Source organism: Zophobas morio, unplaced genomic scaffold (genome assembly GCF_036711695.1).
Source record: "Zophobas morio isolate AGI-343-1 ecotype UQ-CSIRO unplaced genomic scaffold, CSIRO_AGI_Zmor_V1 ptg000004l, whole genome shotgun sequence".
Lineage (NCBI taxonomy): Eukaryota > Metazoa > Arthropoda > Insecta > Coleoptera > Tenebrionidae > Zophobas > Zophobas morio.
Genome location: NW_026972109.1, coordinates 13,978,772 through 14,001,039, shown reverse-complemented (window position 1 = coordinate 14,001,039; position 22,268 = coordinate 13,978,772). Strand labels below are relative to the sequence as shown.

The 22,268-nt window shown below is 33.9% G+C and overlaps 1 long non-coding RNA gene across 1 annotated transcript in view; it reads right to left on the bottom strand.

The window, feature by feature from the left end:
- The window catches only part of LOC135142206 (uncharacterized), a 43,336-nt gene extending 30,330 nt beyond the window's left edge, over window positions 1-13,006 (bottom strand). Inside the window, exon 1 of the long non-coding RNA XR_010282474.1 lies at window positions 12,932-13,006. This is a non-coding gene — a long non-coding RNA (uncharacterized LOC135142206). The remainder of the gene's footprint in view (window positions 1-12,931) is intronic.
- Window positions 13,007-22,268: the final 9,262 nt, after the last annotated feature.

The window sequence follows — 22,268 nt, the reverse complement described above, 5'->3', positions numbered from 1 at the left end:
GGAAAATAGTTTGTGTTATGAAAATGTTGTCGGACCTATCCAATCGAAGATTTTTCTTTACAACACATATAGCATTTTTAAGCTGGGTGATTTTTTAAATTTCTACTCTAGTTACCCATGACGCTTACGTCAGCAGTTTCAATTTCACAGGGTCACTAGAGCAGAAATTTAAAAAATCACCCAATAGTTGTAGCACTAGGTCCTGTCCATATTGTAAAGATAAAATTATTGAAATACTTAAAAATGCCAGTGTGAAAAATAAGAGAATAGATTTCTAATTTTAAAGTTTGCTTCATGGGGGTTAAAAAAAACTGGATTTTCTAAATGTAGTTAATGTTATGTAGGTCTAGTCACGTATCTTACCGCAAAAATTTTAACGACTTGATGACACGCAAAAAACCTAAGAAACATGTCTTTTGAGAATCTTGAAAAGCATTAATAAAACCGTGAATATTTTATATTCTGTTTTAAAATATGCACGACGCGACGGCGAGAAACAATTGTAATGAGGCTTGGATTTTGTGCATCCGTGGCGATGACGTTAGGTGACATTGAAAGATTTAGAACGGATTCCGCCGATTTTTTACGTTAGAAAGACATTTTGCTATTCAAGGAAAGGTACTGTTTAATAATTTATAAAGTCAACAATTTTATTTTACCGATTATTTTTAAAGCTTTCTTATCGCGGTATTTAAAGTGCATTACTGCTATGGTTGCCAAATTTCAGAATTATTACTTTTTACTTCTCGAGCGTAAGCTAAGGAAGTATATGAGCCCTAACAACTTTTAATATATTGGGACAATGTGAGTTTCTGATAAAAAACCTGTACATATTTTTTATATCATTCAATTCGTTTGGACTAAATGCAAATTTTGCATGGGCATCTAAGATTTCGGCAGAGAGTGAGGCATTTATTTTGCATTTTATAGTAATCAAATTAAGTATTTACATATGCATGTTTGGCATACTTAGCTGCATATTTATAATAAAGTGGTGCATACTTTGAAGAAAATAGGAGGAAATTCACAAAGGGAAATCTTGAACTATAGAAGAAATCAGAGTACAAAATTTGGACTACGGTATACCACTCATTAAACATACCCCGAATAATCTCTATTGATTAAAAATATATTTGAACAAAAATAAAATTGATTTAATTACATATATCTACTTAATTACAATGGTAACAACGAACAAAACCTCTCTCATTTCTAAACTCCTACTTTCTCTAGAAGTACCTCGTTCTTCTAAAATTTTCCTTTTTATTTTACGTTGCTTTTTCTTAAGCTACATTCCAACCCGAAATAAAGAAAACATTAAAAATTTGTAGTTTAATATTAATATATATTATGACAACCTGGCAATTCAAAACTTACAATTTGGTGATCAAGTTTCATTTCATGTAAACAGAATTACTAGTATTTGTTAAGATAAGACTGATTTTGGCAAATAAAATACCCTCTCAGAAAATAGAGGGCCGGTGGGCGGGACTAGTACTTGCTAAGGTAAGATTGATTTTGGCAAATGAAATACCCTCTAAGAAAATAAACGGCGGGACTAGTTCCTGTTAACATAAGACTGATTTCGCTCTAAGAAAATAGAGGGCGGGTGGGCGGAGCTAGTACTTGCTGAGATAAGACTGATTTTGGCAAATAAAATAACCTCTAAGAAAATAAAGGACGGGTAGTACTTGTTAAGACAAGACTGATTTTGGCGAATGACATACACTTTAAGAAAATAAAGGGCGGGTGGGCGGGGCTAGTGCTTGCTAAGATAAGACTGATTTTGGCAAATGATATTCACTCGAAGAAAATAGAGGGCGGGTGGGCGGGGCTGGTACTTGCTAAGATAAGACTGATTTTGGCAATTTAATTATCCTCACAGAAAATAGAGGGCGGGGCTAGTACTTGTTAAGACAAGACTGATATTGGTGAGTTTTTAAATCAATATTTTTTCAGTAATTACCTTTTTCAAATTTTCAAAAATTTTTCCGTAGTTAAATACAAATTAAATACAAGTTCTGTCGAATATATTAGTGAATTAACTTTAAATTCTCTTAAACAAACGAATTTCGTATAAGGGACAGACTATTTTTTGGTAATAATTGTTTATAGACAATTAACATACTTTAAATTTCGTCTAATTATTGCCAAAATTTGGCTCGAAAATTATACAAACAATTCTAACTGACAGTACAAAATGTTGTAACTATTCCAGCCACTAGGAAGATAAACAGTCGAGAGTCTAGAAGAAATAATATTACTCGAAGGTGGTAAATCTTCTATTCCTAATAAATTGAGTAATTGAGTCCACCGAACGAAACGAAACTTTTATATTTTCTCGACGTTTCATGACCCCCCGAGAGTATGAAAAAAGTAGTCTCCTGTTTCTGTCTATCTATCTGTCTGTGTGTCTGTCTGTATCTACTTTTAATAGATACGTAATCTCCGAAACTGCTGGATCGATTGTTGTCAAATTTTGTATGTATATAAAAATTATCATGCAGATATGGTCAAATGCTAACCAAAATTTTGCTAATCATCCCCACCAAGAGTTTAATAACGTCATTTCAAAGAATTCTATATTTATTTGACTTAACTGTTATACAACAATATGAGGCCCAATTCTGAATCAAACCTGTTAAAATTTAAAGGTTGTTAAAAAATAAACAGCCAATCAGATTTACGAATTTAACTCGTTACTCTGGAAATTTGCAATTTAACACCCTTTAAATTTAACAACTTTGATTCAGAATTGCCCCTATAGTCCTATAAATGTGGTGCACGAATGCGCTTTGAGTTTTTCCCTAACCTCCCAAATTTTTGCAAAAACAATGCATGGTGTAATAACAGTTTAGCATTAGCGTAGGGCATCCCGATCCTGGTCCAGTGGTTACGAGTCAGGAATGCGGACCGGACGTCGCATGTTCGATTCCAAACTTGGTTTATAGTTTTTTTTCCTTTTTTCTTCTCTTTTTCTTTCGCATTATGTATTACCTATGTTTATTACGTCATAAACTTTTCATTGATGAAATTACCCCACTTTCTCGAAGAGAAAACGCCCCTTTTTATTTAAAAGTGCAAAACCTTCTCAGTAGCTCCAAATATATCTTCTTTTAAGAATGTAAAACCTTCTCGAAGTCCCAATTGTCTTTTTTAAAAATGTGAAATCTTCTCGAGGGTGCCAAATGTCTTTTTTATTGTGAAACCTTCTCAGGGGTCCCAACTGTCTTTTATAAAAATGTAAAACCTTCTCGGGGGCGCCAAATGTCTTTTTTTCTAAGAATGTGAAACCTTCTCGGGGGTCCCAACTGTCTTTTTTTAAGAATGTGAAATCTTGTCGGGGGTCCCATTTGTGGTAAAACGCCTCTTTCTATTTAAAAGTGCAAAACCTCCTCGGTAGCTCCAAATATGTTTTCTTAAGAATGTGAAACCTTCTCGAGGTCCCAATTATCTTTTTTAAAAATGTAAAACCTTCTCGGGGACGCCAAATGTCTTTTTTAAGAATTTGAAACCGTCTCGGGGCTCCCAACTGTCTTTTTAAAAATGTGAAATCTTCTCGGGGGCGCCAAATGTCTTTTTTATTGTGAAACCTTCTCAGGAGTCCCAACTATCTTTTATGAAAATGTAAAACCTTCTCGGCGGCGCCAAATGTCTATTTTGTTAAGAATGTGAAACCTTCTTGGGGGTCCCAACTGTCTTTTTTTAAAAATGTGAAACCTTGTCGGGGGTCCCATTTGTCCTTTTTTTAAGAATGTAATACCTTTTCGGGGGTTCCAACTGTCGTTTTTAAGAATGTAAAACTTCCTCGGGAGTCGCTAGTATCTTTTTTAAAAATGTAAAACCTTCTCGGGGGCTCATATGGCTTTTTTTTAAAAATGTGAAACCTTCTTGGGAGTCCCAACTGTCTTTTTTTAAGATTGTGAAACTTTTGGGAGGTCCCATTTGTGAGAAACTCCTCTTTTTATTTAAAAGTGCAAAACCTCCTCGGTAGGTCCAAATATGTTTTCTTAAGAATGTGAAACCTTCTCAAGGTCCCAATTATCTATTTTAAAAATGTAAAACCTTCTCGGGGACGCCAAATGTCTTTTTAAAGAATTTGAAACCTTCTCAGGGGTCCCAACTGTCTTTTATAAAAATGTAAAACCTTCTCGGGGTCGTCAAATGTCTTTTTTGTTAAGAATGTGAAACCTTATTGGGGGTCCCAACTGTCTTTTTTTAAAAATGTGAAATCTTGTCGGGGGTTCCATTTGTCCTTTTTCTTAAGAATGTGAAACCTTCTCGGGTGCGCCAAATGTCTTTTTTTCTAAGAATGTGAAACCTTCTCGGGGGTCCCAACTGTCTTTTTTTAAGAATGTGAAATCTTGTCGGGGGTCCCATTTCCGAGAAAACGCCTCTTTTTATTTAAAAGTGCAAAACCTCCTCGGTAGCTGCAAATATGTTTTCTTAAGAATGTGAAACCTTTTCGAGGTTCCAATTATCTTTTTTAAAAATGTAAAACCTTCTCGGGGACGCCAAATGTCTTTTTTAAGAATGTGATACCTTCTCGGGGTCCCAACTGTCTTTTTTAAAAATGTGAAATCTTCTCGAGGGCGCCAAATGTCGTTTTTATTGTTAAACCTTCTCAGGGGTCCCAACTGTCTTTTATAAAAATGTAAAACCTTCTCGGGGTCGTCAAATGTCTTTTTTGTTAAGAATGTGAAACCTTCTTGGGGGTCCCAACTGTCTTTTTTTAAAAATGTGAAACCTTGTCGGGGGTTCCATTTGTCCTTTTTCTTAAGAATGTGAAACCTTCTCGGGGGCGCCAAATGTCTTTTTTTCTAAGAATGTGAAACCTTCTCGGGGTCCCTAACATCTTTTTTAAAAATGTAAAACCTTCTCGGGGGCGCCAAATGGCTTTTTTTTATGAATGTGAAACCTTCTCGGGGGTCCCAACTCTTTTTTTTTTAAATGTGAAACCTTGTCGGGGGTCCCATTTGTTCTTTTTTTTAAGAATGTGAAACCTTCTCGGGGGTCACAACTGTCCTTTTTTAAACTAGGCGGAACCTTCTCGAGGGCTCCAAGTGTCTTTTTTTAAGAATATTAAATCTTCTCGGGCCTCCTAACGGTTTTTTTAAGGTAAAACCTTGTTTTTCTTCTGTTACACTGTGACTAATAACTTCTATATTTACTCCATAGAGGTTAACACGAAAAAGTGAAATTCCGAAAAATCAGATTTTATAATTTTTCAGATTTGTTGGGCTGTACTTCAGAAGCGAGGAAAGTTCTAGCGAAATGACTTTCGACCAATTTTTGGTTTTGTTTTTCTCCCAATGTCAAATAAGCAATAGAGGAAAATTTGCTAAAAAGTTATGAGTGTATCTGCATTGATAAGGAAAATTAGAAATAATTACAGAACAGTGTAACTATAGATTACATGGAGAAATCACAACAAAAAAAAAACAAATCAGCGTCGAGAAAACATGAAAGAAACAAGTCGCCCGATGGATTCGATTACAATACTTCCTTAAAAAGTTACTAGAAGACTTATATCATAGTACGTACTATAAGACAAAAAAAATCCGCTTACATTCTTTAAATATACCGCTGCTTACTACCCAAATGGTAAACCCTTCGTGCCTTAACTCATCATTAAAGTCTCCGTCTGAATAACGGCGATTCGGCGAAAATCGCTAATTAAATTAAATAGCAGTAAGAAATTTATGGAAGGATTTCTTCGAAAGGAGATTTTCGGCCCAGCGGTCGCCTGATTTGCCTAATCGCACACATGATCCCCTGCATAATAACAATAAATAAAATTTCCAAAACGACTTAATAATACGAGGAGCCATTAATATGCCATAATTTTTATTTTATGGCCTACGAAGGGTGTAAATTTTACTGGAACGCTACTCAGACACCTAATCAATAAAACTGTTTTATTTTTTTCAACGAAATCCAGTTTGTGAACGTTAAAGACTCGCATAAGTCTCAACACCTTGGACGCCTATAAATTCGCTAGAAATGCGCCAAAAAAGAATAAATTATCCTGCGATTTATGTGTGCGTCTAGACAGCGCTTTTATTAAATTATTAAACAAACAGCAATATCCGATTGTAAAAAGCTCCATCGTAAAAGCTCCCATTTGTCTACACAAATTGATTTGTAAATGAAAGTTATCTTCTCGTACCGATTAATTTTCAATCATACTCCGCTTAATAGCATCACGACGGACAGTTCATTAATTCTAATAGAGCTTTTTGTGATGGCTTCAGTCAGTTATCTTTAATTGAATTTCAGGCTTCGATCACAAATTGCTACCGATCGACTTTTCCCACTTTGGACATTGTTTTCGCCTGTGTGTGTTTCTACGAATGTTCGGTCAAAAGGTCTACGATCGGGCGCTGCGTTTGTGATTAAAATTGTTTAAAAAAATGATTAATACTTTCAGACACTTATTATCGATTAGTGCACGGCTAATACATATGCTAATGGCCACTAAACGCATTGATATTATTCCTGTTTGTTCGACTTAATGTTACATTTTACGTTGAGAAACAAATTTATTAACGTCGAGATTAGTCCGAAGTGTTTTACCACCAATGGTGACTAACGGTGAGTTCTCGTCTGATCGATCGGAGTCAAATTGATTTGGCATTATTGAGCACCTATTCACGAATTAATATTCTTTCAGAGCACAACCGGACGGCACTATACAGGATTATGATGATGCGAAATTCCTTGCTATTGTTTATTTTGGACACCTGACACTTGGAATTACACGAGACATTATAACACATTGTAAAACCTTATACTTTCCATTTTGGGTGTAATTGTATACAGAAGTGAATAAGCTCTAAAAATAAATTTTATTAAATAATGTGTCGTTTGATGGTTTTAATTTCGACAATAAACTTTAAACTCCGTTATAAAACCGTCGCGTGCCCGCAAAAGAACAACCTTCGCACAATAATTTTTGGCAGGTTATAAAAAGCTCGAGGTTCGTGAAAAAAGAAATATGATAATAAACGTTAATTAAATAATTTTGTTGCCATATAATAATCGTCGATTAATCTGATCTGCGCAGATCATGTGGGAAACTTGACGTAAATGATTCAAGGCGGGCATAAATTTGATTTATCGAACATCGTAAAAATTTGCCCACTGTGTAGTTACTATTATTGGTAATATTTTCAATTCAAGATTTTATGGCGAATAAATGCCACTCCACCAATATTATGAATAATTAATTATTAATCATCTACTATTACCACTACTCTATTTTTATTAGATTTTCACCGTTTTCAGAGAGATACAAAATTAATTCCAGTTCTGCGGAAGTAGAGCCAAATTTAGGTAAAGATAATGGTAAATTTTGTTATTATGGCAATTATTTAATTAAATGTTTTACGTAAGGTTTTTTCTAGCTCAGTAGATTATTGTTGTTGTTTAACTGGTTATGTATAATTGTAATGAATAAACACTTGGTAGTGCTCTAAATGTAAATTATTTTCTAGTTTACGAGGTTGTAATGCCATAAGAGGTTATAAAATTAAGAAAATAATTATGATTAAACAAGAAATAGTTGTTTTGTTTATTTTTTACGATAACTTTTATATGTTAAAATAAACAATAATAGACAATGTTATACTAGGTTTTTTGTAAAAATTAGATAATCTTTTTGGTTTAATCAAAATAATAAAAATAACTGATCCATTCTTAATTTTTTTAACACCCTGTTTAAAGAGTACTAAAAAATAAACATAGGTATATTACGAAAGCTCAAAACACTTTTTAATTTTTATGTAAATTATTTAACAAATTTTTGGGACGACGTCATTAACTTTCCAGATGGAACGAATGAATAAATTTTTACTTCTCCAGTGTAAACTATGCTACTTTCATATTTTCTCGACCCTTCATGACCCTTAGAATACGAAAAAATAGGTGTCCGAGGGTGGGATTTTGTTTCTCTATCGAAGTGATAAATTATCACTTGCGATAAATGTCATTGGGTAGCTTTTAATTGCATTTATTCTTTGCATATATGCTTATTAATTACTTAAAAGTTTACAATTACCTTAATTTTAAGAACTTATAACTCAGAATTACGATTTTGATCTTCTATTTTGACATAAATTTCGAGGTTATGTCTCCAAAATTTATCACTTCATTCAGAGCGATCGAGAAAATATCACTCCATGAAGACTTGATTTCGTGACAGAATCGAGAAATGTGACAGAAATATCTCACCAACTCAGCCTCTCAACCAATCAGCAAACGAGATTTTATCGATATCGAGTTTTTTTCGATCGAGAAACAAAATCGCACCCCGGATTCCCTTTGTTTTTTAGACAATCTTCGAAACTACTGGACCGACTGTTGCCAAATTTTATAGTTGTATTGGGAATGTCATGTAGATGGTAAAACACTAACCAAAATTTGTTTGATCACCCCCACCGCCAGTAGGATGACGTCATCTCCAAAATTTGTATTAGTAAATGTTATTTAAATTTTATAAAATAAGATACCCCTGCACTTGTGGTTTACGAATTCGTGCTGAAGTGTTACACTAGACATCCAGATTTTTGAAAAAAAAAATCGTTAATCATAATTTTTTCGTTTATGCGTCTCCAAAAATGATGACGTCATTTTACACTTTTGCCAAATAAATATTTTTTAAATTTTATAGAATTACTCCTGGATGTGTGATTTATGAATCCGTGTTGAGTTTTCCCCCTAGATATCCAGATTTTTGGGAAAAAATTTAAATTGTACAACAACATTTCACATTTTAACTTTGACATTGCAAAACTGAATGCTGTGAAATCTTGCAGATATTTTAATCAAAATTTGTCCGTTTATGCTCCTCCGCAAAAAATAATGATGTCATCTTAGAATTTTGCTAAATAAATTTAGGAGTGTGTTTACGCTAGACAATCAGTTCTAATTAGTGTTTAATTAATTAATTAGTCATCCTCTGTGTCGAGGAGACAAAATGAATCATATTTCATTTTCTTTTAACCGCAGATTTGACATTCCTTCGAAGTATAAACATAAACAATCGAAGTTAAGCATGTATTGAGAAACTGATAATATCTACATTTTTCCCGTTGGTTATCCGATTTAAATATATTTCATATTGTGCACCACTGGTTTTTATTTTATATAGGTTATTACAAAGCGAAAATCGCAAACTAAAATTATATAATTTTTGATAGAAGCTAGATTTGTCGGACTACACTTCAAGGGCGAGGGAAGTTTTCTCAAAATAACGTTCGGCTAATTTTTTTCTATTTTTTTTAAGGCAAACTGTAAAATTTGCTTTAACATTATTTTATTTTTTTACGATAACTAGATTAGGTATATTTAAAAACAAAGGAACACTACCGGGTGTCTGTAAAATGGCGGATTAACTCTTCAGTACGTTATGTATGGGATTTCAGGAGTCCCAAAAAAATAATAAATTCTTTTTGGTAAAAGTTAGTCATCAGTACTTGCTAGGGTAAAACTGATTTTGGCAAATGACATGCCCTCTAAAAAAGAGAGGGTGGGTGGGCGGGGTTAGTAGCTGCTAAGGTAAGACTGCATTTGGTAAATGACATACCCCCTAATAAAAGAGAGGGTGGGTGGGCGGGGCTAGTATCTGTTAAGATAAAACTGATTTTGGCAAATGACATACCATCTAAGAAAATAAAGTGGATAATTTTTTTGGGCCACCTGTATAAGCAAATCTAAAAAATATGAATCCAATGATAAATCACAAGTAAAAACTCATCACATTTTGCCCATTTCGGGTCGATTTAATAATTTACCTGATTACTATTGAAATTTACAATCTAACACCTTTAAATTTCACAAGTTTTTACAAGATTAATAGGGGCAAAATCAGTTTAATCTTAACAAATACTAGGCCCGCCCACCCCGCTCCCTATTTTCCCACAGGATATGTGATTTGCCAAAATAAGACTTATGTTAGCAAGTACTAGCCCCGCCAACCCGCCCTTTATTTGCTCAGAAGGTTGAACTTGCTAAGATAACTCTTAATTTGGCAAATGACATATCCTCTGAGAAAATAGGGGCGGGTGAACGGGGCTAGTACTTGCTAAGATAAAACTGATTTTGGCAAATGACATACCCTCCAAGAAAAGAGAGGGCGGGTGGGCGGGGGTAGTACCTGTTAAATTAAGACCGATTTTAGCAAATGACATACCATCTAAGAAAAGAGAGGGAGGGTGGGTGGGGCTAGTACCTGTTAAGACTGATTTTAGTGCTTTTTAGTCAATAAAAAACGTGCAAAATTTGAAAGCAATAGATTATATAGTTTCGAATTTATTTAAATTGTAAAATTTTGATTTATACTCAATTTTGTTTTCAAAATTCTATACGTAGTCATGTAAACGTAGAGAGGATTAAAAAAATAATAATAATATTTGCCTAATATAATCTATATTTAAAGGAATTTTCAGGAAAAAATAGTCATAAACATAATAAATATAAAGTAAAAGATTCATTTACTGTCGAAATTCGGTTTGCTATATGTTTTAAATATCTAAAGGCCATATCATCAGCTCTCACCATTACAACTGTGCTCAACGTTAGTATCGTCTGCGGTTTCAACTGTATTCATGAGGGTTCGTAAAATTGTCCAATTAGTGGTAAATATCTTCATAATTATGAATAATTAGTTCATATAATTGCGGATATAAAGGATAACCATACAAAAAAGGAAAACATAACTTGTAAAAAAAACCGCAAATGGTACTTGTAGCTATAATAATAATAATATATTTTGCAGAACTGTTTATTTTTGTAGCTATGAAAAGATTTTGATTGAAAGAAATAATAAGTAAAAACATGTGTAAACTAAATGAAAAGGCAGGGTTATAGTTCTGGTTTTGAAACAGTGAACATCACCCAAATGACTTCTGACGAGTTCATTTGGGGATTTCGTAGGCATCTTGGAATCATTATATTGTTTATTTTTCTCAATATCTATCTAATTAACCCACTGGAAGTCATTTTATTACGAATCATTATTTCAGAACGAGAATTATGAAAAAAATGACAGATGACACCACCAATTTTCAATGTTAGTTGACCAGCAAATTAAAACAAAATTTACCAGAATCTTTAAAATGTGCAAACTGCATTTCACAGTTTTATTTACATTATAACGTTTTATTTGCGACTTTGTTAAATCTTAGATAACACGACTATAAATCTTTGATAAAATCTTTTGTGACGGAGAGCAGTAAAAGGACGTATTTGTCATAAACGTAAATTATTCATCATTTTATAAGCGGCATAAAGTGCAATCATAATTAAATATAAAAAGATCATCAGTTCGTCCCGGATTTGGAAGTGTTTTATATGTATCCAGCTCTTTAAACTGACAACATCCGCAATAATTTTGAGTTAATTTTTAAATTATTACAAGTTTAATAAAACCAAGTGTAGCATAAACGTTGTACGTGATTTATGCATGAATAATTTTTATCGTACCTTAAACAAGTTAACAGCAATGCATCTCAAAACATAAAAATTAAGCATCTACAGTTAATATTTTTTCTAAGGTCACGTCGACAACGACTCGTCAAACTGCAGGAAAAATAGTATAAAAGGATTACTTCATAAATAAAAACAAAAGATCCCTTTAAATTGTAGGTGTTTGACCAAGGCCAAGATTGAATAAATCTTTTAGTACCATCGCTGTCCCCTGCAGTTTTATCGAAAGACAGCTAAGAAATTTCAGTTTGAGTTACTTCCGTGATTATGATTACCGCCTCAAGCTCTCAGACACTGTCCTTTAAAAAACCGCCTGAGAGGTGTAAAACGTTGTCCCCTCCGCGACCTGGTACTAAATCTTTGTGCCCCAGGGTTGAGGGACGGAAGAAGTCGATGATCAATCAATGGCACACGTAATAACTTTATAACGGATCGAAGGTCGTGTGAAGTAATACGGCTTGATTACGCGGGTGTTTGTTGTGTTTTGCCAATGATGAGACTCACAAGGCCTCGAGCATCACGACCGTAATGAACCTAAAAACATGACGGAAGTGCGTGCAGGGATAAATTTGGGTCGAATTTTCGCCCCGAGGAGATACAACATTTTCTCGAATGGCGAACACTTTTCCACGGGTTTATTTACATACCGTGAACACTTTCTAGACTCGCTGTTTAGTTAAGCCACTGTTTGTTTACTGTTCCTGAAAATTACATATATACGAAGTAACCGTAACGTTTGATGTATAGCATTACCGTGGGAGGTAAATGACATGGACGAAATTTCGTTAACTTCTTTTGTTTTGTTTATACCAGAGAGACGCACGATTGTAAAGTATTTCACACATTTGGTGTTCCTGTGACACTAATGATTATAATAATACGAATTTACGGCCTTAATGTTGGATAATAACTAGGGAGCGGATTTCTGTCGGGCTAGACAAGGCCAAACTCGGTACGGCTCGTACGGGATGGGAATTCATTGAAATTACGGGCTGCACTTCGTTTATTTGAGATTAGAATAACGCTGCTTCGTTGCACTCTGCTGTTAATTCCAGTTCTCATTTACTTGGCCGTTTGATTAATAAATCGTTAATTGTATTTATGGAATCAAGTGCCAATTAAATTCAGTGATTACCTATCACCCGCTACTGAGTCCCGGCGATGCAGCGCGTCCCCACCTATATCGTGACGTAGCCCGACAGAAATCCGCTGTCTAATAATAACCCAAACAGCTTTCTATTTTTTTTGGATTTTTTTATGGGTGCATTTAGTTGAATAGCAGACAAATTTTTGCAATAACAATAAAACTGGAAATTTAATGCAGGTGTTGCATTTTTGAGTTATTTTTATTTGAGTTCTGGGCATGTTACGATAATGGGAGGCTCTGGGATGGGTTTAATGGGTGGTCAAATCACATTATGGTTATCTTATATTGAAAACTTACGGTGCACGGCGATTTCATTACGGTTGTCATGAGCAATTTTCAAAACTGAATTGAAACGGACCGAACCAAGCTGGTGCTAAAAACATACTGATGGCCACGTAACTTATAGGATTAAATTTATCGTGGACTTTTTTCTACAATGACGTTGATTTGCCAGATTGTTATTTTTTGTTGGGGTTATTAATGAGCAACGCATTATCGTTAATTATTATTTAAATTGTGTTTAAAATATGTCCGTTTAATGGTTTTGTTTAAATCATAAAAAATCATTAGCTTACTAAAAATTATTCATATTATGCCTGTGAAGAATATTCGAATGTAGTATAGCCAAAATTTTGTGTTAGTTGAATTAGAACTGAAGAATAATACAGACTAAACAAGAAAAAAAAACATGTGAAAATAGATCATAATTAGATTATGCAAAGGCTGCACAAAACAAATAGGAAACAGAATCATTAAATAATGTGAAATTTTGACAATTTTAGAAAAACTGTTTTATCTAAGCAGTGTAATAAATTTTACTTATCCCATTCATTGAGTAAGTAAACGTCATTTTAAGAACGCAAATAATTTTTTATTCCAATAAAACTGACAAAAAAAATTAGTCATAGGTTACTTCGACCCTCAAGTACAATTAAACTTCTTCGAAAAATTATCATCATTTTCCGAATTTAATTTTTCTTAAGGGAATCTTTAAAATAAGGATATGTGTGTAATGTTAAAGTAAATGTAAAGAAGCGTGCTACGCGTAAATGGAGTAAGGCGTTTCTGATATCATTAGGAAAATAAAATGACTAATTCGTTAATTTCTTTGAGTCACCCTGCATCAGCAATTCTAAAAAATACGAATTTTGCCTTTTTTTCTTAACATACTTACGGAGTTTTCTTTTCACTAGAAGAAACTTAAAACATGTTTAAAATGGTAAATTTTTGTAGACAAATATGGATTTTGGAACTAAGCTCCGCCTTTTTAGCTCACGACGAATAAAAAAATCGTCACAATTGAGACAGGGCGGGTGGGCGGGGCTTATATTTTGCCTTTTTTTCTTAATATGTGTAGACTTCTTTTCACAACAAGAAACTTAAAACATGTTTAAAATGGTACATTTTTCTAGACAAATATGGATTTTGCAATTAAGCTCCGCCCCTCGATCTAACAACGAATGAAAAATTCATCACAATACGTTTGATTAAAAAGAAAAGAAAAATCGACGACAGAATGAAAACGTATTATTTTGCACATTCTGAATTCAAATTACTCAGCAAAATTGTAGATAACGTAATCAAATTTTGGAAGAAAAAAAAACAGAATAAATATTTTTGCTTCTAGTTTTACTGCCTTTGTATGTGCCGCACTCTGGCCTCATAACCTGGTGAGCTTTCGGATTTTACTTTTACCTCTTTTACTTCCATACATACATTTATAAAAAAAAACGGCAACTCCAGAAATCTTGTTCTAAAACTAGACTGTGGAATCGTCATCTTTGTACTGTGCGGGTGGTTGCTGACCACCAGTTTCGGGCGATTTTTGATGATAATAGATTATGTGGTGTAGAAACTGTCTACCAGAGGGCACTGGTTAGCATTCAATCATTTAAAAAAGGCACTGTAGAATAACATAGTGTAAAAAAATACTAAACAAATACACTAATTATATTTAATTCTATGTAAAAAAACTAACATTCCTGTAAAACCTCACTTTTTTGAACTATTTAAATTATTTAATAATTCTTTGAAAAATGTTGTCGAGTTTTTTGTTGTGGAGAAGTAATGATTTTGCCACTTAGCTCCGCCCTTTTGGCTCACGACGAATAAAAAAATCATCACAATTGAGACAGGGTGGGTGGGCGGGGCTTACATTGTACCCTTTTTTTCTTAACATATGTAGTCTTCTTTTCACAAGAAGAAACTTAAAGCATGTTTAAAATGGTAAATTTTTGTAGACAAATATAGATTTTGCAATTAAACTCCGCCTCCCGATCTGGCGACGAATGAAAAATCACAATACATTTAATTAAAAAGAAGAAAAAGTTAATTCACATCAATCTCATCATATTTTGCATATTTTCGATAGGATTTATTTTTTACCCTGTTTACCATCAATTTAAAACGTCTGGAAGATTTCAAAGTATTCGGCTTTGCAGCTTCTGATTTAATCAGAAAAATAAATTGACTTATGCATATTTTTTTTTAATTTCTCCCACTTTATATATAAATCACAAGTATAAACTCATCATATTTTGCACATTTTAAATAAGATTTATTGAGAAATATTTGAAGATGACGTCAATAATGTTCTGGGGGGGCTAAATAAGTATATACTGATTAAAAATTTGACCTTTAAAACGTCTGCAAGGTTTCAAAGCATTCGATTTTACAGACTCAAAATTACATTGCAAAATATTGTTAACCAATTTTGATTTTTTTTCTAAAAATCTGAATATCCCGCGTAAAAACTCAACACGGATTAATAAACCACAGGTGAGGATCATTTGACAAAGTTTGGTTAGCATTTCACCATCTACATGATACACATAAAATTTGACAACAATCGGTCCGGTAGTTTCGGAGATTATCTGTCTAACAAAAATTGACGGCGGACGGACGGACAGACACACAGACAGACGGAGGGAAAACGGGTCTATGGGTCATGACACATCGAGAAAATGTGAAAGTAGCCAGTCGCTTGATGTATTTTATTACAATTATTCTTCCTTAGCTTACGATCGAGAAGTAAAACGTTTTTGATTTCATCGGTAAAATAAATTGTTTCATTGCGTAGATAAGTACACAACATTTTGCGGTCTAGGACAATTCGGCGCGGCCGACTTGGCGCGGCCAACTTGGCGCGGCCGACTTGGCGCGAGACATTTTGGCGCAGGGACACTTTGGCGCAGGGACACTTTGGCGCAAGCCATCTTGGCGCGAGCCATCTTGGCGCGAATGAACTCGCACCAACAAAAATAGATATAAATATACAAAAATTGCACCCGTTGTTAGCATACCTAATTTTTATAGTCTCCAACGCGGGGAGGGGTAATGTCGACTTTTTAATGGACACACGGGCGCTTCGCGCCCTGCACCCCATTATAAACATATTCCTAAACGTGAAACTTCTTGCTCCGTGGATCATTTAGTTATTGGAATTTGTGCAAATGAAAATGTGTATTTGGTTGCCTATACTTAGCATAAATAACAGGGTGCCAACCAAAGTACGAACAATAAATATTTTTTGTATTATATACTGACGTACTCGCGCCAAGATGGCTTGCGCCAAAGTGTCCCTGCGCCAAGTTGGCTTTGCGCCAAAATGACTCGCGCCAAGTCGGCCGCGCCAAGTTGGCCGCGCCAAGTCGGCCGCGCCAAATAGTCCCATTCCGAACATTTTGTACATTTTGGATACGACTTATATTGGAAAATTTAGTAGCAATGGCGTCATTAAATTTTTGGAAGGAATACACAGCCAAATTTTGAATAGTGTGGAGAAAACATGAAATTAGTCATTCGCAAAATGGACCCTATTTGAATAAAAACATACAATAAACCAAAAATTCAATTCTAGAAATAGCAAAACAAAACTATATTCCAAAAAAAAACGAGAAAAATATATCTTCGTAAAATAAATTCGTCAACTGAATTCATAGTAACAGAAAAACCAAAAGTGAAGTCGAAAGAAAACTAATAAAGAACGCTAGATCAGGTAAATCTTACTTTTTTCACTTTACTAGTTTTTTTTACATTTCTTTCATTTCTATTTTTATGTGCCTTTTTTATATCAAAGTGAGTCAGATAATAACTGAATAAATTAAAATCGTAATTTTGTGGTCAAGTTCAATAAATTTCTTATTTAATTACTCGCTGTAATATTAAATCACGATTTTTTTCTAGAACTTCATTACTCACTTCAACAACGAAAAACCAGCCTTCAGATTTTTGAAAATGATCTTACCACCAAAGTCCATTATCATCAAACATTAAAATTCCTTGTAAACAGCTTTATATTTTTAATTTTTTACACTTAACGCTAAGTAACCACAATCCGGCTTAGGCAGAAATGTAATCATAGAAGCTGCAGGAATAACCACAAACGAACTTGGCTCCAACTCAAAAAACTTCCGCATAAAAAATAAACATTGTGTATTTTACTCGAATCGTCAAATTTATTTTCATTTCCGTTTTCTTAAAACATAATGACAAACCACAAATTTATTAATAAAACAAAAGATTATTTATATTAGAGACCCCATTGGGGTTAACCTTCATTTAGATAAGAAGTCGGAAAATGTTAAATCATTAATTGACCACTCTGTCCGCATTGAAAGGAAAAACAAAATGCCGGAAATACGTCTTGCCACCTCAAGAGTGACATCAGTTTCTGAGGTTGTGTAAACCACGTCCCTTCTTAATTAATTTAAGTGTTTATCGGCTTTAATTATGTTAATTACAAAAACATTCGACAATTTCAAATAATTTTGAAATAAAAACAAAACCTTGACCTAGAAGTTTTCTCGATTTGTCGTAATCGAAGGACACCGACAACAACATCTCATAATTTATTTACCTTAGACAACCGACGGAGAATTCGAACCATCAACATATTAATGTCAATATCAATAAATCCAAGTAATTAATAGAGAACCGTTTTCGGCATCTCTAAAAATAGCTCTTAATTGTTCCTAAATCAGCCAATCTTAATAACGCTGACAAGCAGCGGCTACCAAACCGAAATATTTATAATCATCTGATAAATTTAAAACGTTTCAAGCTTCCGTACGTTTCGACGGCGCGATTTCGTCCAAAAAATCCGAACACACGGCGAACGTGTCCGCCATCAGGTGCAAAATGTTCAACCTTTTAATAACGGACCATTTTTTTCGTCACTTTTACATCTGCAAATATTTCCTTACGGTCTTTGGAGAGCAGTTAGTTATGTAATAAAAAAACGAACTCGATGACTTATTTTTATTAGCCTCAAATCTCCGCCGAGTGGTTACAAATCATCTTAATTGCGAGAAAAAAATTGCCTGTACGCGTCCTTGACTTTCAAGGTCATTCACCAAATCGCTTACTTTTCCTCGAGAGTTCGCGTCTGATTAATTGCGAGCGAGCTTTGAGCTTGACGTGCGTCAGAGCTTTTCGGATTGAAGAAGTGCCATGAAAAGGTAAATATTTTGCTGAAATCATGGTTATAAATAAGGTGCGCAATAATAATGCGCTTTACGGCGAACTGCTAAATTATTCATCACGTTCGTATTCTATTTTAAGAAGCTGTAGAATACTGAAAGGAATAGAAAACAGTAAATAGCACATATAGTAGACGAGGCGCCATTACGTAATCTTCAAATCGACGTTCTTCCTTGTCTGCTCTATCAAGAAGCAACGACGTGATTCTATTCATGTCGTAACGATGTTTTTTCGCAAAAACGGTGAAAATCTTCAACTTGGTAGCCAGATTTCACTATATACGACTAGCATAAACATTAGGTTGTTAATGCAGTTTGACTTCAAGCCAAATCGCTTCGAATTCGGGACCTTTTTTCTTTACTCTTGATTTCTATATACAGCGTTAAAATTGCTGACATGAATAAAGACATCACGAATTTTAAATAATATGTTTGAAATTATAATATTTTATCATTTTGTAGTAGGGAAAGGTGGGGAAAAGTGGAATATCTCAAAAGGAGATAAGTTACATTTTTTTATTTATTATTATGTATTATTAGACCTCACACTTCAGTACGTAGCTCATACCATGAACCAACGTTTGTTAAGTACATTCACTTTTTTTTTTTTAAATAAATATACAATACGTAATTTAACCACAATATCTAAATATTATAAGTTTTTTTACTAGTGTCAGTTTAATTTGCGGTATGTCAACAAACAGAAGCTTTGTCCCTGAAATAATATTTTGTACTGTGAAATGTAACACTCGCGTACTAACATGTCAATGACTAATGAATTCTACATGACTCGAACAACATTTTAGTAACAGTTTGAAAGTTCCTAAAGATAATACCGTTGTTCCGTTATCATATAAAGCAGACGAAGTAAAAAAATGGTCAAAAGTTATTTCGACAGAACTTCCACTGCCCCTGAAGTACAGTCCAACAAATCTCGCATTTTTGAAAAATTAAAAAAAATATTTTACGAGTTTTGTTGTGTGATAACCTCTATAAATTAAAAACCAGTGGCAATTTCTAAGAGTATGTGGTCCGAACAAGTGCGGACAATATGAAATAATATATGTATGTATTTAAAGCAAATAATCAACGGGAAACATGTATTCTCAGTAAATTTCAACTGTTTATCCATATACTTCGAAAGAATTTTCTCTCCATGAAATAGAGAAGAGGACTATTGAATTAATTAAGCTAGAATGGAGCAAAACGTGCCGATATTTGGAGTCAGTAGTTGTTACGACTATTGTGAGACTTTGGAATGGCAAAGTTAAATAATTGTGAAATGTTGTTGTTGTTATACAATTCTGAATTCTTTACTAACAATCTGGATTTCTAGTGTAAAAATTCAATACCAATTCATAAATTACACCTGCAGGAGTATATAATTTTATACAATTTAGGGAACATTTATTTGACAAAAGTGCAAGTTGACGTCATCATTCTTTTGGGGAGGCTACAAATGATAAATTTTGATTAATGATTTATCATTCTTACTATAACCTTAAAACGTTTGCAAGATTTCAGAGCATTCGGTATAGCAATTTCAAAATTAAATCGTACAATGTTTTTACAAATAGGATTTTAACTTCTCGTCCTTCGTCCTTTTTCGTCCTTCGTTTTTTTCGTCCTTTTTCGTCCTTCGCCGTTTTCTGCCCTCCTTCGTCCTTCGTCCTTTTTCCCCTTTTTCGTCCTTCGTTTTTTTCGTCCGTCGTTTTTTTCGTCCTTTTTCCTTCTTCGTCTTTTTTTGTCCTTTTCGTCCTTTTTCGTCCTTCGTCCTTTTTCGTCCTCTTTCGTCCTTTTTCGTCTTTCGTCCTTTTTTCGTCCTTTTTAGTCCTTTTTCGTTGTTGGTCCTTTTTCGCCGTTGGTCTTTTTTCGTCCTTTTTAGTCCTTTTTCGTCCTTCGTCTTTTTCGTCCTTCTTCGTCCTTCTTCGTCCTTTTTCGTCCTTTTCATCTTTTTTCGTCCTTCATGCTTTTCGTCTGTCCGTCTGTCTGCCGTCCCGGGTTTTTATTAGACAGATTATCTCCAAAAGTACTGGATCGATTGTTGTCAAATTTTGTATTTATATTAGAAATATCATGTAGATGGTAAAAGGCTCACCAAAATTTGTCTAATCATCTCCACCAATAATGTGATGACGTCACTTCAAAATCGTATATAGTAAATTGGTTTTAAATTGTGTAAAATAACATAGTCCTACACATAGTTTGTGACTCCATCTTGAGTTTTTACCCGAAACGTCCAGATTTTTGAAAAAAAAAACAAAAATAAAAACAACATTTTGCAATTTAATTTTGAATCTGCAAAACCAAATGCTTTGAAATCTTGCAAATATGTTAAAGTTATGATAAATATAATAAATTTTTAATCAAAATCCCCTCCAAAAAATTGATGACGTCAGCTCAAAATTTTGCCGAAAATCCAAAATGTCCAAAATGTGATGAGTCTATACTTGTGATTTATCATTCGATTCATATTTGTTTGATTTGCTTATACAGAGTAACTCAAACAAATTAATGAATGCGTGAATTTATTTATTTAATCAGGAACTGCAAAACCGAGTGCTTTGAAATCTTGGAAATGTTTTAAAGTTATCATAAGTATGGTAATTTTTTTTCAAAATGTATTTGCTCATCCTCCTTAAAATATTGATGACGTCACCCAAAAAAAAGTAATGACTGAGTCAATATATTATATTGATTAAATCAAGAATTACAAAACTGAATACTTTGAAATCTTGCAGACGTTTTGAAGTACTTGTGACCATACTAACATTTAATCAAAATCTATCTGTTTATCAACCCCAAAAAATTGATGACGTCATCTCAAATTTTGCCGAATAAATCCTATCTAAAATGTGCAAAATATGACCAGTCTAAACCTGTAATTTATCAATGTATTCATATTTTTTAGATTTGCTTATAAATGCTGACACAAATAAATTAATGAATCAATCAATTTATTTTATTGAATAAATCAAGAATTGCAAAAATGAATACTTTGAATCCTCGTAGATGTTTTAAAGTTATTGTACGAATCTAACCAAATATATCTGTTTATTCCCTCTAAGAAATTGATGACGTCATCTTGAAATTTTGCCGAATAAATTCTACCCAAAATGTAATATGAAGAGTTCTTACTTGTGAATTAACTTTGCATTCATATTTTTTAGATTTGTCCTCTATTTTCTCAGAGTATATATCATTTGCCAAAATTAGTCTTATCTTAGCAAGGACTAGTCCCGCCCACCCGCCCTCGATTTTCTTAGAGGGTACGGCATTTGCCACAATCAGTTTTGTCTAAGCAAATTATAGCCCAGCCCACCCGCCCTCTATTTTCTCAGAGGGTATGGCGTTTGCCAAAATCAGTCTTATCTGAGCAAGGACTAGCCCCGCCCACCCGCCCCCTATTTTCTCAGAGGATTATGCTATTTGCCAAAATCAGTCTTATCTTAGCAAATACTAGCATTTTGGCAAATGACATACCTTTTAAGAAAATAGAGGGCGGGTGAACGGGGCTAGTACTTGCTAAGATAAGACTTATTTTGGCAAGTGACATATGCTCTGAGAAAATAGGGGGCGGGTGGGCGGGGCTAGTACTTGCTAGGATAAGACTTATTTTGGCACATAACATATCCTCTGAGAAAATAGGGGGCGGGTGGGCGGGCCTAGTACCTGCTAAGATAAAAGTTATTTTGGCAGATGACATGTCCTCTGAGAAAACAGGGGGCGGATGGGCGGGGCTAGTACCTGTCAAGATTACATTGATTTTGTCTCTATTAATCTTGTAAAATTGTTTATTTTTCATGTTTCATTCTACTTCAGGAGCAAGGGAAGTTCTTTGAAACAACTTTCTACCAATTTTTTTTCCAAAAAAGTAGATATCTGTGATAAAAATTCAGTACGGATTTATAAACCACGCATGCAGAAGTAAGCTATTTTGTAAAATATAAAGAACATTTATTCGGCAAAATTGTAAATTTTGGAGATGACGTCATTCCATTGTTGGTGGGGATGATTAGACAAATTTTGATTAGCGTTTACCATCTACACGACATTCCTAACATACATATATACACATAAAATTTGACAACAATCGGTCCAGTAGTTTCGGAGATTGTCTGTCTAATAAAAATCAACACAGATAGACATAGACA